Genomic DNA, 16,805 nt, shown 5'->3' with positions numbered 1-16,805 from the left:
GGGGAGGAAAGGCAATGGAACAAGAAGGCCTTTAGAGGCAAAGCAGATCTAAAGGGCTGGAACCAAGAGCACCCCCTGTGTGGACAGATGCCTGGTGTCCAGGTGATGGGGAGCCCAGCACTGGGTGAGACCCCAGGGCTTCACCTGGCCCTAAGGGGGGTGAGGATGCTCTGAGAATGATTAGAGCTGAATCTTCCCTCACCTCGAGGGAACCTGGGCATGGAGCCAAATTAAGCTGATGTATGGAACATAAATGTGGGACTTTCCACCCACCTGAGTTACTGCACAGTGCTTCCTAGTAGCCACACAAGCCCACCTCCAAGTCTTGGGCTCTGCTGCCCAGTCTCACCGTGTTCCTGTTCCGGGCCAGCAGCTCCCACCCCGCATGCCACGCTGACCCCTGACCTCCTGCCACACACACCGAAATCCAGCCTGTTTAAAGAGGCAGAGCCCTAAAACCAACATACGCAATAACACCCCATCTTGAAAAAGCATTCATTTCCCTGTGTCCAGGATCATTTGTATGACAATTACATCTGGGGTAATTTCAATTTAATACCTCACTGCAAGTGAAAATTGTAGCCTGCAGCTCAGAAATTACGATAATAATGGAAATAAACCCACCAAGTGAGGCTGGTGGCACCAGGGGCGATCGCCGGGTAAATGTTTCCTCCTGTTTCTCGCTTTTTCAGGGATATTAAACGAGGAAGTAAATAACAGATGTTTGGAGAGTCAGACATTTCCTCTCTCCATTTTCTAATTTCTTCCCAGGCTTGGGGCTTTTTATCTAGGGCCCGGACACCCAAGGATGGACTACAAGGGGTATGTGAGCTCTCTGAAATCATTTGCAAAGTTGTATATGCAAATGTTTTGTTTTTTTTTTCTGGGAAGATGGTTCATAGTTTCAGTAGATTCTCAAAGAAGTCTGTGGCCTAAAACACTTAAGAACCTCAGTCCTAGGCCAACGAGCCTGGCGTCCCTTTGGCCTCCCTGATAATTCTGAACACTCTTTCCTACAAGAGCAACACTGAATAAAGGCCCCAGGGGAAGAGACAGTGGAAGGTACATCATGACCTTCAGGCCTTCCTGCGTAGCCCCCACACAGATAATTTCTCACCCCATTACATCAGCTCCACCTACTAATAAACCCTCCCAGGGGGCCCGGCTCAGAGAGTCTTTACTCCTCTGGGGGATCCCTGAAGCAGCCTCCTCACCAGCCTTCCTGCCTCTGCCCTCTGCTCTCTGCCCCCGCCAGTCATGTCCAGTCCACCACACAGCTCTGCCAGGGCCTTCCCCTGGCCAGAAGCCTTTGGTGGCCCCTCAGGTAGAAAGTCCAAACTCCCTATCACAATGGCAGCTTCATTTGCTGCCATAACTCTCTGCCACTGCTCTATTACTTCTGCATGGAGCAGTGTCCTCTCTCTTTTCTCTACTTGAACTCCTACTCATCCTTCAAGACCTAGAGCAACTATCCCATCTTCTGGGAACATGTTCCATACTCCCCCAGGTAAGTAATGACCTGTCCTTTGTGCTCCCATAATTCTGTACATATCTCTGTTCTGGCACTTCTCAAGATGCTCTGTCTCCCCCGGTTGACTATGAGTTCCTTGAGGAAAAGACCTTTGTCTAGCTCCATGTCCCTAGAATAAGAATTAAGTATACCAGATCCCCATTCATGGAGAAAGAGAGAAAGAAATTCAGGAAATGTATTCCTAGGTTAGCTGACGACTTAGCCGTTTATGGTTTTAAAAGTGCGGTAACCAGATGGCTTCCAAAGATTCTCACCTACTGGTCCTCATGCTTTGTATTCTTCTGTCCCTCATGGGATCAGGGCAAACTTGTATGAGTAATAGAATACAATGGAAATGGCTGTGGGACTTCCAAGGCTAAGTCACAAAAGCACTGTAGGCCCTGCCTCGGCCCCTTGGGGAGAGCCAGCTGCCGTGCCTTGATGACACTCAAGCAGCCCTGTGGGGAGACTCTGGCGTGTGGAGGAACTGTGGCCTCCTGCCCACAGCTAGTCTGAATGAGCCACTTTGGCAGTCCACCAATTCCTGTCAAGCCATCAGATGACAGCAGCTCCAGCGGCTCCAAGACAAAACCGCCCAGCCAAGATGCTCCGAATTCTGACCCACACAGACTACAAAGATGATCATGGTTCCTGCTGTTTTAAGCCACTAAGGTTTGGGGGTGATTTGTTGTGCATTAAATAAGCATTATAAAAGAGTAAAGAAAATGTCTTGTAATGGCCTCCCAGTGAGAAGAGGCCTTGGACTTGCCTATCTTCAGACACAGACCTGAGTCTAAGTTGGGAACAGTGGGGAGGGAGGAAGGCAGGTGGCTGGGGAAGGTGGACTCGGGGCCGGGGGGATCCATCGATTGGTGTGCTGCAGGGTCCGTGGGGGCAGGAGGGGCTTGGAGGGACCCAGGCAGAGAGGCAGGCAGTAGCGAGCACGGTCACCGCCAGAAGGAATGCGGTGGATGTCAGGGAGCAAAAGGACAATCATGTGTCTCTTCACAGGAAGGTGAGAAAGCAGAGAGCTTAGCAGAACCTCCTTGTCTCCACCAGAGAAGGGGCGAAAAGATGGATGAGCAGAATGACCGAGAAGGTCGCACTGCCCGGGTTGTGCCAAGGGTCAGGCAGGACCCCGTGCTGGAGACGGCTTTCTGTTTCACACCCTGGGAAGGAACGACATCCCAAGTCCCAGCTTTTGTGAGGTAAGTTATTCGGGGGCAAGCTGGTGCAGGAGGTACTGGGAGTTATCTGCTTAGAGAGCTTTTGGGGACAGGGACACTCTTCCTGCCTTAGAAGCGTCCAGCTGGGAGGCAGGTGTATGGCCGCACAGGGACCGGCAGTGTGCGCACACGTGGTGCTGGGAGAGCAGAGGGAGGGGGGTCTACACCTGGGGTGCTGATGAAGAAGGCTTTATGGAGAAGGAGGTGCTGAATCTCACAGGGTGAGGTAGGAACGGATGGATGGAAATGGGGTACGGCATCCCCATCACGGCACAGTTCTGGGCCCTCAGGCTGGGTGCCGAGTGAATATTCTGTTCACAGAATACTGGCCTGGGTGTCTAAATACCACTGACCATCTAGAGACAGTGGGCAAACCATCCATCTCTCCAGGCTGCTGTCTGCTCATCTGTAAAACAGCGGCTGGGCCCAAGGCTCTCCTGCTAAAGTTCTCAGAGCATCAGTTATCAGAAGCCTTGATTGTAGCTGACATCCAATAAGCGTGGTTGATTTGAACGAAATATCGCAAAGCGCATTCTACAGCTGAGGCTCCACTGTGTGGCTGGACACCAGATTTACTTTTCTAAGCCTCAGTTAGTTTTTTCATCTGGGAAGTGGAAACAACAATTTTGAACTTGTCGATTCCTCCCCTAGATTATTACCATGCTAGGTAATAATTGATGCTTGACAAATAGTAACTACCAATGTTTTTAACATCAAGTTCAAATCCGAAGACTCCTCCTCCCAGTGGGTGGAGCCATATCTTGCATGGGCTGGAAAGGCATCTTTGGTGAGTGGTTCTGCCCTGTCCAATGGTGGGTGAGGGGCCCAGAGAGGCAAGAGGAGAATGGAGCAAAGAGTGAAGCACCAGTGTTTTAAAGGCAGTAGGGCTGTGATGTCAAATCTGCTGAAAACTGGCTGTGGGCCCTTGGGCACGTCCTTTACATTTTCTGAGCTTCAATACTGTCACCTGTAAAATGAGCACAAATACCTCCTTTTCAGGCTTGTTTGTGAAGACTGCAGAGAATGCTGGCAAAACTCCTGGAGTTTCATAGCTGATGAGTAAATGATGGTGAGAATGATTATTATCACAACCATATAGTGGCTGGACCAGCCTCCAGGCAATGTTCAGTGCTTCTGGACTAGAACTACAAAGTCAGAGTTCAGAAAGGGAAGGGGCTTGGAGATGACCCAGTCCAATGTCCTAAACTGGGCAGAACTTGGTGGCATAACAGGCATGAGCTAGAGCCTGGGTTGCTATGCTCCTGGGCATGGCCCTCTCCAGCCTCATGCTCCTGGGGGATAAAGGACAGGGGGCTCTTCCTCGAGGCTGAGCAGAGTCCCATAAGCACCTCCCATGTGCAGAGGCCCAGGGAGGGCAGGCCGGCAGCAGGAAAGTGCCTCATAGCTCCAAGGCATGGGCATCCCCACTCCTGGCATTTGGCAGTATCTCCTCCGACTCACAGTTCACGGTGCCTGGACACATCCTTGTCTCCTCTGACCCTCACAACAGCCTCTGAGAACCTGTACTCCACAGATAAGAACAACTGAGGCTCAGAATCTCACTCAAGGTCACAAACCTGGTGAGTGGCTGAGATGAGTGGAGTTGTTTCCACGACTTCTAACATGGGGTTGGCCTCTACTGTCAGGCTGTGAACTCACCCTGGTTACGGCACAGGAGTCCGAGGGGTTGATACTGGGCAGATCTGCCCTTCAAGGCCCAGGGGGACCACAGCCCTGCTTAGGGATGAGCCCTGCTCACTGACAGTAACAAGGCCATAGGGCCAGGAAAAAATCTTAACACTGGCTGCAGTGAGGAGAGTTGGCTTGGCCTGTTTATGGGCTTTCCGTGAGAGGATCTAAAAGATTCATCAAACAGTAGGATCTATTAGGGGCACCCGGGGAATGAAAAAGGCTGCCAACACTGAGATCTGGCGCCGGCAGACAGTCGAGCAAGCAGGTTGATAATTTATTAAAGATTCAGGGGTTTTACTGGAAAGAAGAGCTGGTAAGCAGGAAAGATGGGGGTGGGGGCGGAGCCAGGAGGAAGCGGGGGACCACCGCTGTGTGCAGAGACAGATGCCAGCCCCAGGCTGCTGTCCTGACTGCCACAGCAGCTCCTGAATAATGCACGCTCCTCTGAGTTGATTTTCCACATGTAGTTTCATATTTTTTTAAAAGAAAGTTTCAACTAAGGTTTAATGCCCCCAAGTTCAGGTGGGTCCCACAGTGCCTCCTAACCATCAATTTTTCAAGTGTTCAGTGTCATTTATTGGCCGAGGATGCTTCCAGAGAGGTGTTCTTAGATGCTAACCCCTGGCACAGGGTGGAAGCTTCCGCTTCCATCTATTTCTGTCTCTCCACCAGCCAATCACTGCTCTGCCGCTCAGCACTGTCCCTGTACCTGAACAGGTGCCAACGCGGGCATATTGGAAACATACCAAGCGAAGATGGCTGTTAGTTATCAGAGAAATGTAATGCTGTGCACATGCCTTTTATTTTATTGCACAAGTTCATTAAACTGGCAGTGGCCCGTAAACAGAGCGTTATGATGACCGCCATCATCCCCATTTTATCATTGGGCAACAGGGCTCCCGCTAGGCCAGTGGCGTGCCTGCTGGGGCTGTGACCCAGGTCCTCTACGTCCTATACCACCGGTCCTCCTCCTACAGCATGTCACCCTTACAGAAGAAAAGACGTGGTCCTAAATGATAAACATTCAGGATTTCATTCTGGAGTATAAACATTGGTGGGAGCAATGGAGAGGCACACTCGATAACTTGGAAGCAGAGAGGAGAGCGTCATTATTATTACTAGTATGTCCAGAAATGATAATGGCTCTGTATCTGGAAAGCAAACTCCTGAAGGGGGGGCTCTGGTGTCCTTCGAGCACAGACTGAGGGCAATCAGAGTAAAAGGAGAAGTCAGGCTAATACACAGCAGGACATAGTGGAAATCAAACAGGCCTGGGGTGGTACCCTGGGCAGGCCCTTTCTCACTCAAGAGCTGGGCAGTGACTTCAGTGATGAAACTATCCACTTCAGGGAAGGTTTTTAAATGACTACTTAGTGATCCCTGCTGCCAGGTGCTGTACTGAGCATGTCGCATATTTAATACTCACAGTAACCCTGTGGGGGGTAGGGCACTGTTTAATGGATTCACTCAAGAGGAGACTAAGGTGCAGGGAGATAAGTAACTCACTGCAGCTAGTGAGCCCAGGCCTGCTGCACATCCTTGTCACCAAGCCACCACCTCTCCATGCCAGCACTTTTCCAAGCACCAGTGTATCCGTAAGCTGCCAGCTGTCCCCAGGTCTACTCTGTGCCCTGCACACTGTGTAGACCCCTATGTGACTCACACCACCCCAAGAAGCAGCCTCCACCGAGCTCTAGAACCCAGCAGTTGCAGCGACCAGCCCAGAAGGGAGGGACAGGCTGCCTGTGGTTCCTGGGTAGTGACAGGAAGACAGGGAAACCGCTGGCTGAGCTGCCAAGGGAACTTCCTATGAGGGGCTCCCACTTACTGCCCAGATGGAGCCTGCAAGGGTGGGTGCAGGGGTGATTTCAACAAGGTGCTGGGAAGCATGGTTTGTGAACCTCTGTTTCTAAATGGCAAGCTGCAGATCATTCTTCCTATTCCTGCAGGTCCAGCACCCACTCCAGAGGCCAGACCCAGGCAGAGAAAACACATGGGTTATCTTCTCTGCATATACCATCTGCCTGAGCTCTAAAATCACAAAGGCCAAGGGAAACAGGTATAAGATGTAAGGGGGGGTGGGGGGATGGGGCTGGTTTCCTGGGAGAACACTTTCCCCAAGGGAGTGACAATCTGGATTTCTGTGCAGGTGGGTGAGGCACAGGCTTCTCTCCCTCCCTACTCCCATCATCTCTGTCTCACTGTGCCCTCGTGCTAGCACAGAAGAGGTCCCACTGAGACTACACTGCCACCAACACCCACCCCAAAGCCAACGTGTGTGAGGAAGAAAGGTGTGAGGGGAAAATCTCTTGGACCAGTGATCTTTCCAGAATGTCAGTTCCCTCAGGACAGGGACCGTGAACTTGCTGTCAGTTTTTAGAAGCCCAGATTTCGTTTTTTGGAGCTGAGAACACCTAATACATTCCCAGTTTAGTTCTACATAAGGAAGCCTGCTCTCAGCTTAGGAGAAAAGGAAGATGACTGAAAACTACAAAATGCCAAATCTGTGACTGGCCTTTCCATTCAAACTCGACTCTTCAGAAGAGAAAAACACAAGCAATAGAAAAAGTATGACAGCTGTAAAACCAGAAATTCCTTTTAATCTCATTTCATGGGCAACACTGATACACTGTAAGGCATGAAATTTTTATTTCATGTCAATTTCACTGGGATTTCACATGCAGATTAATTTGTTCATCCACATAAACATATACGGCTCCTGTTTTTTGCCTCAACAGCCACTCTCACTTAATATTATAGAAATCCTGCATCTTATAAAGACACTTAAATTAACGATGAGACCTGCTATTTCATTACACTGCCACATTTTGCATTGCTGAGCATGTTATTAAATTCTAGTATCCTGGGAAGGGGATAAGTGGGCCAGGGCAGGGAAGTGAACTGCTTAGGAGCTTGGCTGGGCTCGGTGGTGGGTAGCTGATGGCCCCCAGTCCCCACCTCCTTGTGGAATCGCGTCCCTTTGAGTGTGGAATGAATCTGGTGACTTGCTTCTAAGGAACAGACTGCAGCTAGAGAGAGGAGATGTCACTCTTGTGATCAGGTCACAAAAGATAGCGACTTCTATCTTTTTGGTTTGTACGCTCTGCAGAAGCAAGCTGCCACAACGGGGAGTCCCACATGGCAAGGAACTAGGAGTGGCCTCTGGTCAACAGCCCCGGAGGGACTGAATCCTGCCAACAACCATGTCCGTGAGCTTGGAAGAGCCTTCTCCCTGACACTTACCCCGAGATGCCTGCAGCCCCAGCGGACACCTTGAACGCTGCCTGTGAGGAACCCTGAAGGAAAGGACCATTGAATTCCCGACCCACAGAAACTGTGAGATGATAAACATTATTTTAAGCCACTAAGTTTTATGGTAATTTGTTAAGCAGCACAGACAATGAATACAGGAACGCTTAGCTCCTGAAAAAACAAGTCCCCCAGGGTTTCTCATTCCCCTAGGGTCCCAGGTAAATTCTCTCGGGTCCTTTATGGAAGAGCTATGCAGAGGCATCACGACTCCCCCACATGGAGCTCCAGAGCTCCCACTGGACCCTTCATTCCTGCTCTAGTGGTCTCCATCCCTCAAGATGTTGCTGGGTATGGGAAGCCTTTGGTCCCTACATACAGATGAAAGTTCTTTAGAAGTACCTTTAGGGGTTGTTCTTATTTCTCCCATGGGTGGTGCATACCTAGGACCTTCCACATGCATACAAGAGAAGTTCATTCATTTCATGCAATGCATGTCGCAGGGCTTTAAGGCTTGATTCTCTTGCACAAGTGCAGTTAAGAAAGGTTGACCTAGATAGCATCACAGACGTTCCTCCATTCCATGAACACAAGGCCATTTGGCAAAGGACCTGGTCTCAGGGTGGGTCTGTTTAGGCCAAAGATACATTCACTTGTACCATCACCATGTTCTTGGTTCAATCTATCTGCAATTCACTTCCTGCTCCTCAGAGGACCTTTTGGACTTCTTAGCCACCTACTTCCAGTAGCATCAGATTTCTAAGAAAATCTCCATCTTGATAATTTTAGAGTACTTCCACTATGATTATTCATTGCAGGCTGTATATTAAAATAATGACCCCAGAACTCAGCTCTGCAAGCTCATTTTACTGGCAATTTAAGGATGCCCCAACAAGTCTTTGCTGATAAACTGGGATGCTAACTGGGGAAGGCAGATACTATGATGTAAGGTGCCATGTTGTCTGGAGTCCCCTAAAGCCTCAGGCTTTGCCTCTATTTTGGCTCCATACAAACTCCTGGGTTGCTGCAATACTGGACTGAAAGGGACCACAGAGATCATCTGGTTAGCCTGTCCCTATATTGTGAGCTGCTGGAAGTATCTCCAGAAATCTGTGCATGCTTTGTGAATAAAGTCTACAAGAGTCAAACAGGTTTGGCACATGAGAAATACTGGAAAAATACCAGATTACCATCTTGGTGATCCACCAATACGCACTGACACATTAATGAGTCTCTTCCACTTCTGAGACTCCCACTAGCCCCTTGCTTACTAAGCTCTGACTGCAAACCCTGCCCGACAATCCCTTGCATACGATGGACATTCAAATATTTACAGGATATACATTGACTCAAGCCTACCACTTAACATCCTACCAAACAGAATTTTGTAGGACACAGGTTTAAAAAACATTGATGCCAGCTGCTTCCTTTTTTAAAGATGTGCAAACTAAATCCCAGAAGAGTGAGTGAACTGACCTGCCAAGGTCACCCTGCTAATTATGGTGGTCAAGCTAAGATCTCCTAGCTCTTGGCTACTGAACTTGCTGTTTTCTTAAAACAATCAGGCTTGCGGGGTGGGGAGGAGTCATGTCAAATGGTTTAGAGAGGCCCTAGGCCCCAGTCCACATCGGGCTACTAGCCACCTCTGCTTTTCTGTCCCCTTGTGCCATCCTCCCCCCTCAAAATACTACCACCAAGGTCCCTATTACTTCTCTATGATGCTAGATCAGTCTTTATCTTGCTTGATATCTCTGTAGTAGCTAATGCTGAGGGTCATACATTTCATTAAATGTTTGATTCTTTGCTCCTGGCTTTGGTAAAATCACCCTAGAATGGCTCCCCTCTTCTTAGGCTGTTTCTTCTTGGTTTTCCTTTTCCTTCTTTCCTCTGAAACTTTGGTGTTTCCCTCGATTCTCTCCTAAGCCATCCTCTTCTCAGTCTTCCTTCTCTTTAGATTATCTTACTTGTTTAGAAGTCCTTCAATTTCCCATCTGTTTGCTGATGACCCAACCCCTAACCTTCATCTGATGAGCATCTTCTCTTGAATGACCTCTTCATCCACTCTCTGCCTCCCACACTTCACCCAAGACTGCTGACCCTTCTGTGTTCCCCAGCTCACCATCTACCAGGTGCCCAAACCCAAGAGATATTCTCAAATCCTGCCTCTCCCTCCCTGACACACAATCTCACTAAACTGAGTCCTGTCAATCCTTCTTACTTATCTCTCCAACTGGTTGTTTCTCTGTATTCCCATCATGTCTTTGCTGGATTACTGCAGCAACTTTCTAGCTAACTTTATCCCTTCCAATCTATTCTGCACGCAGCTAGAATGATCTTTCCAAATTGCCAATCTTTTAACATGTTTCAACACTGCCCAGTTGCTCACAAAATAAAGTTGAAACTCCTAATCACAGCTTACCATCCTTAGTGACCTGGCACCATTTCTGACTTCTCCCTTCACATCCTCTAAGTTCTGGCCACATGCTGCCTCACCTGCTTTCTGCCTCTGGACCTCTGCAGGCACTGCCTCCCTCCCATGCATCTGAAGTGCACTCTCCTCTCTTCCAAGACCTGACTATTTTCTCCTCTTCTCATCCTGGCTTGGAAGGTACTTCCCCTGGGAAGCATTTCTTGATCTCCCAAGGCATTTCTTATCTGCTCCCCCTAGGACCCTGCATTCACTCCATCACTGCAGTTTATTACAAGCATTGTGAACTACTTTTCTGTCTCTTCTACTGTGAGCTGCAATGAAGGCAAGGATATTCATAGTTATAACATCAGTACCTGGCACAATGGCCCAACACAGGAGACAAACAATAATTGTTGGAATAATAAGTGGATGGATGAGTTGGGGAGAAAGCAGATGAAGCGTCCATGGGGATAAAGCCAGAGGAGAAAATGCCAAGTTACAGGTGACACCAGCTCAAGGAGGCTGCAGAGTGGTAAGCTGTGTGAGGTGCCAAGATCAGTCATGCAGAGGAGACCAAACAAGTCACCAAAACTAAATATGGTGCCATGTGGGGAAGGCAGGGAGCCTTGGGCTAAGGCTGACCTGGGAGACATCTGGAACAGTTACCTGGTGTCTAGGGACAGCTCTGATGCATTCTCAGTCACATTAAAAAGACTCGGTTGTGTTTAAAAGGCTGGGATGTTCCCCCTGTTTACCAAAGTCCCAGGGTTGAACAATGCTTCCTCATGCGAGATGGGAGGGACTGAATCCTACCTGATAGGACTGCCAGACTATGGCTCAGACATACTTTTCTCTGAGACCTGCCCTGCCTAATATGGTAGCCACCAACCACATGTGGCTATTGAAACATTTGAGATGCATCAGAATGGAGAGATGCTGTAAGTATAAAATACACATGGGATTTCAAAATCTTCATATGATAAAGAACGTAAGATATCTCATCAGTAATTTTTTTACATTGACAATATGTCAAAATGATAATATTTGGGTATACTGGGTTAAATACTATTAAAATTAACTTCGCTTTAAAAATTTTACTTTTTAAAATGTAACTACCAGAAAATTTTAGATTACATATGTGGCTCACGTCTATTTCTATTGGACATTGATGTTCTAGGTCATTACTGAACCTAGCCTGTAAATAATCCAATTTACAATTTCAACATTAGTGTCAGACAATAGTTTCTAGGTGTTGGATTCTTTCATAAGAGTAAAACAAAAGTTTAAAAAGTTATAGAGACCATTACTAGGCTTGTAGCATTGTCTTTTGCAGCAAAGGTTATATTTTAAAAATCTCATCACCTAGCATCATTCTTATTTCATAAAAGAAAGGGTGTTTAAACACTAGAAAAGCACAATCTCCAAAGAATTAAAAGCACTATAAATTGTAAAATTAAGTTTTAAGAAAATCTCCCTCTCCCCAAACTCCATGAATCAGATCTGCACTAATTCACCTACTGGCATCTGAAAGTTCAGTTCAAGGGTTTGTCTCACTAAATTATGACGAGCCTGTGTCCGACCACCCTCTGCAGATAGCATGGGTACTAAACCCAGAAGATAGGATATCTCCATGCTTTGCTTTGGAACCAGCAGCCCCAGCTCTGTTCCTGGTGCTACTGATGCTAACGAGCTGGTATAAGTTTTCCATCTCCAATCTCTGGCCTCGATATATCTCCTCATGCATTTCTGCTGCCCAAGCTGTCGCATGCAATCTGGGCTCAGAACACACAGCTGACTTGGAGAATGCAGGTGCCTCTGGCTGCATTTTGACCTCCTAGGAATGACCATTGCTCCACTCTGCACCACCATGTTTTTCCAGACAACTAATTTCAATTTTTTGTTGACCAGCCCCTTTGAAGTGAGTGGAACACTGAGGTTAGGTGGAAACCAGGGAGAAGTGCGCCTTTCCTCCATGGAGATCAGCTGCTCTTGGAAGTTGCCAAGAGGCTTCTCTCGGGACACTGCCAGGACCTGTTAGTTGGTATCAGGCACCACCCAGATGGCAGCTGTGTGCCTGTGGTGTGTGCATGTGTGTACACAGGGGAGAGTGTGCTCAAAAGGCAAAAGCTGGGACCAGGAAGTGTGGAGGTGGGCCAAGGCTTATTTTTGAAGTGTTTCTTGAAAAAGATTCCTCAGTGTCTGGGACTAGGGCTCCTTCAAGTCTTATTTTAGCCCTGCCTGAATCACATTACACAATAGTAATAACAGATAACATTTATCGAGCTCTTGCTATGTCTCAGGGATTCTTCTGAGAGCTTTAAACCTGCGCGTTTTCTGAGGTAGGTGCTGAGTTCCCCTCTCTCGTGGAGAAGACAGTGAGGTCACAGTCAGCAAGCAGCAGAGCCTCGATGTCACACCAGTTCAGTCTCCTCTAGAACATCCCTGGATGGTCAGCCGACTCACTAGCTTGCAAACCTTTATTCCACATTGACCTTTCTCTCTCTCTTTGCTCTAGAAGTCTGCATGCTGGAAAGTTCTGGAGAGATGGAAAGTCACAAGTCTGGGCTGTCCCTTGCCTGCTAAGGAAGGATGTCTCCCCTGGATCTTCCCTGAGCTACTTTCTGATATTTCTCAGACTTCCCAGCTACAGGATCAGAGAAGAGTCATTTCCTCCTCTTACCTAAAGAGGTAAATGTTCCTCAGACTGAAGCAACTGAGATAAGGCCTGTAGCCTAGTAACTCCAGGGTTGTAGCCAGACCCACACACTGAACTCAGGAATGGTCTGGCTGAGGGCCAGGCATCCAACATCTCTTCTTCTCCAGGGGACTCACAACGGTGGGCCCTCTGGAAGGTATGAGCTGGGGAGGCAAGAAGCCAAGACTCCCCAGGCTTTCCTTCTAGACAGTCAGTCCATCCCAGAGGCAGTCCTGCACCAAATTCTGCCTCCATCCCCTCCTTTTATTCTCACTTCCATCTGCCCGAGCCTGGCCCACACTCTTGGTCTGAGGGACTGCAATGGCCTCCTGACGGCTCCTCATTTCACTCCTCTCCCCTTCTTTCCACATTTATCTTCCCGACACCCTCTTCACATACATAACTCTCCCTACCTTTGGTAGTTACCTAAGCTAAAACTCGGCTGCATCCCAAGGCTTCTGCCATGGTGTCAACCCTCCAGTCCTGCCCCACAGTTCCCTTGCCCGAGCCTTCCGGTACTCCTAACCCAGTCCATGCCTCCTTGGTCACATCTGTGCCACAACCTCCACACGCGTTTTCCTTGTCCAGCCACCATCCTTTCCAGGGCTGCCTCAGTGTACCCGGTATGTGACGCTTAGCCCAGATCAGCTCCTCCATCTCGCTTCCCATGGGCTCCCTGGCTTCCCTCCCCTTTCTGCACGACTGTGTCATCTTCTCTGTGGGCAGCGGCCACGATTCTACTCCTTGATGTTCCCAAGGGCCAGTGACTCCGCTAACTGCAGTCACTCTCCTCATCTCTAAACCCAGTATCACAGCAAAGCGGTGAGGCTTCACTGAGAGAACATATATAAGGTGCCTGCCACGTGTCAGGGGAATAGTTTGATCAATAAATGTTGGCTGATTATGCTCCTGGATTTATGTGCTAACACAGAGAATTTTCTGTTGAGTGAAGGTGGTTTTAAATTTCCCGTGATTTAATTTTCTCCCTCTGTTCTGAGGATTCATTCCCATGCCTGCACTTGCAAACCCTGATGCTTTCAGTAGATAGTTTGCCAGTGTGGTGCTCTTTGAATCCATCAGTCATCAGCTGATACGGAGGAAGAGTCTGAGTGCCAGGCACTGTGCCAGGCTCTGGAGGGAGGTGCAAAGATAGGTCAGCAGCCCTGCCCACGTTGCTCAAGGAGGGGAGAGGGAAAGCGGGCAACTCGGGATAACAGGTGCTGCTCAGGGGGAAGCATGTGCATAGGATGAGCTGCCCTACTCAGCCTGAAGGGGCAAAATGTCTTCCTAGAGCAGGGACTCCACCAACCTGGACTCCTGAAAGGCAAAAGAGCATGCTGAGCAGAGAGAGCAGCGAAGATAAGGTGTGAACCTTTGAGCACAGTCAGGCAGCTGCAAGCCTAGGCTTGGCTGGGGTGGACGTGCCCTCAGAGAGGGGTGCCCAGGCGGCATTACAGGGTTTTGGATGAGGAACGATGCATCCGCATTTGGGATGCTCTCTACAGAGGAGGTGTGGAGGATGGACCAGCGTGGGGCCGGAGCCCGGTGGGAGGGCAGCTGCAGTCACCCTGGTGGAGAGGGCAGCAGCTGAGCAGGGAGCCAGGTCAGGGACCAACAGCTATCTAAGAGGCAGACACAACAAAGTGAGGGTGAGGGTGAGGGAGGAGGAGGATGCCAAGGATTTGGGCTGAGGTCACAGGGTGAACAATAAACCTGCCCTGAGATGGAACAGGTGACCTGAGAGAAAAATGGGTCCTTGATGTCTTGAGAGGTGGCCCGGGCAGGCTCAGTGAGGCTTGTGGTAAGGAAAAAATGATGTGTCTGTCTGATGAATCAAAGAGAGACAGGGAGGAGCGGGCAAGCAGGAGAACAGAGGTAACGATGCCTGGTCGGGCTGGCATCAGGGAGGTCACTGAGGGCCAGGGGAGGGCAGGAGGTGAGCACTGTCAGATACAATAAGCTTCAATCTGCTGTAAGTGGCTCCTCTTGCTCCCATCCAGGGCACCAAGGACACCACAAGGCGCATTTGCCGATCTCGCCCCCACCAGCCCAGATGGAGCCCTGCCTGGCTACATGACTCCATGGGTCCCCCGGCAGAGCCTATCTTCTGTCACATCACACTCTGTGAGTTTTCCTGCTGTCCTCGGCCCCCGGGACTCACATCACTCCATCCCACTGTCTGTCACCGTGGCCGCTCGGCTGGCCTCCTTCCCACAGCTTCTCCCACCAGCAGCTGTCATCTCCTCTCTGCTCTTTTCATCTCTTGTCAAACACACGTTATACTTCCTGCCCACCCCCCCGCCCTTAAATCACTCCCTCTGCTGGCCTTGGCTTCCATCCCCGGTATCTGAAAAGTGCAAATTTCACCAGACATAGCATCGCAATTGCCTCAGAGCTTATTTTGTGTTCCAGTGGGAAAAAAAGTGAGTCTGACATTCAGGCAAGTTAAGTATTGGGTGCCGGGAGCCCAGGCTGAGGCAGGCAGATAGCTCTCAGCGGAAATTCCCTGCCTGCGCCCCCTGTGTGCTGATGTGTGCCTGAGTGCTGATGCTGGTCCTCGTACTCATCACCACAGCCAATAAACTGTCACCGAGTGCTTACTAGGGATTAAAGGCTGGGCTCTGCATCTGACATCGACTATGGATTTGCTCACGCTCACAGCAACCCTGGGTACCATTATTATTCCCATTTTAAAGGTGAGGAAAGTGAGGCTCAGGGGTTTGAGTAACTCACCCAAGGACCAGCGAGAAAATAACAGAGTTGCCTCCTTCCAAAGCTCACATGGCAAGGAGAACTACTTTGCCACTCAGCGAACAACTTGCCTTGCCTGGGCCTCAGTTTCCTCCACTGTGAAGTGACAATGATCCCTCCATCCAATGGGCTACTGAGGACAGCACATCTAAGAGATGTGAGAGGGCTCTGGGAAGTCTCCTGTAAACAGAAGTGTAATTATTCTTATTCTACGGACTTGCTGCGAGGTTCTGCCTTTTACTTAGGAATTGCTCCAGGTGCCCTCAGCCTCAAGCCAGTCCTATCAGCCCTGTTTCTTTCCAGCCTTAGAGGCATCAAACCACACCAAGGGTTCTTCAAAGTGCTGGAGGGAAGCGGTGACTAAACATGACAGCGTTCTGGGTCTTAAAAGGGAAAAGTCTGTATGTTCCAACTCCCTATTCTAGACTGATAAACGTGGGCAGGTCACCAGTTTGCAGCCAAGCTGCCACCCATGTGATGTCAACTCCAGAAGCAAACAGCTTTCTTGTCATTGTGTTTTAATAGATTCTGAGACCTTCAGGTAAGTGCAAAGACAGTGTCAAACCAGCTTACATTTGGATCTGCAGCAGGGAGGGAGTCGGGTAACCTCTACTGAGGGGAAGGCGCAAAGCGGGTGGGGAAGGCTGAACATGGAAACGGCCGTGGCCACAATGAAAGAGGACAGCTCTACTCGTTCTGCGGGGCCCTCGAGTCCTGTAGGAAGGGAAGTGTGTGAGGAGAAAGAGTAATCCCTGGCCTTGGGGGTGGGGACATGCTGCTGAGCCGGAGGGAGTCCTGCATCTGGAAATAGCGTCCACTCTCGATTCGGTTCCTAAGTCACTTCCCACACGTTCTTACTGGCTGCGTATATTCCACCAGCAACAGAGCTGGAAGTGACCTTAATAACTATCTTCTGGGTGAGGAAACAGACACCCAGAGAGCTGAAGAGTTGGGGAGTATCTCAGACAGAACCCAGATCTTCTCAGGTACAGCCCAGCCATTTCCCCCCTCATTTTATCATGCTGCCAAGGTGTGGGCCAAAATGCCAAAAGCTAATCAGAAGAGGAGCAGGTAACTAAGGACGGACTAAGACCCAGGCTTCGTGCTTGGTTCTTGAGCAAAGTGCAGGGAAAGATGAATAGGGAAGGGGCGAGACCCTTGACCAAATATTCAAGTGGCCAATACACTTAAGGAAGAGGTGCTCCACTTCCCAGATCAGTGGGGAAAGGCAGATTTAAACCACAGTAAGATACTGCTGCTTAGCCTCTGGAA

General features: G+C 49.3%; 1 protein-coding gene across 3 annotated transcripts in view; it reads right to left on the bottom strand.

Annotated features, from left to right (window-relative positions):
* Positions 1–16,805, bottom strand: part of GALNT14 (polypeptide N-acetylgalactosaminyltransferase 14) — a 190,935-nt gene that overhangs the window by 44,798 nt on the left and 129,332 nt on the right. The window lies entirely within an intron of this gene.

The sequence above is a fragment of the Vicugna pacos genome, chromosome 15 (genome assembly GCF_048564905.1).
Source record: "Vicugna pacos chromosome 15, VicPac4, whole genome shotgun sequence".
NCBI classification, from domain to species: Eukaryota; Metazoa; Chordata; class Mammalia; order Artiodactyla; family Camelidae; genus Vicugna; species Vicugna pacos.
Note: the sequence above shows the minus strand (reverse complement) of the source record. Positions and strands in the feature narration are given on the sequence as shown.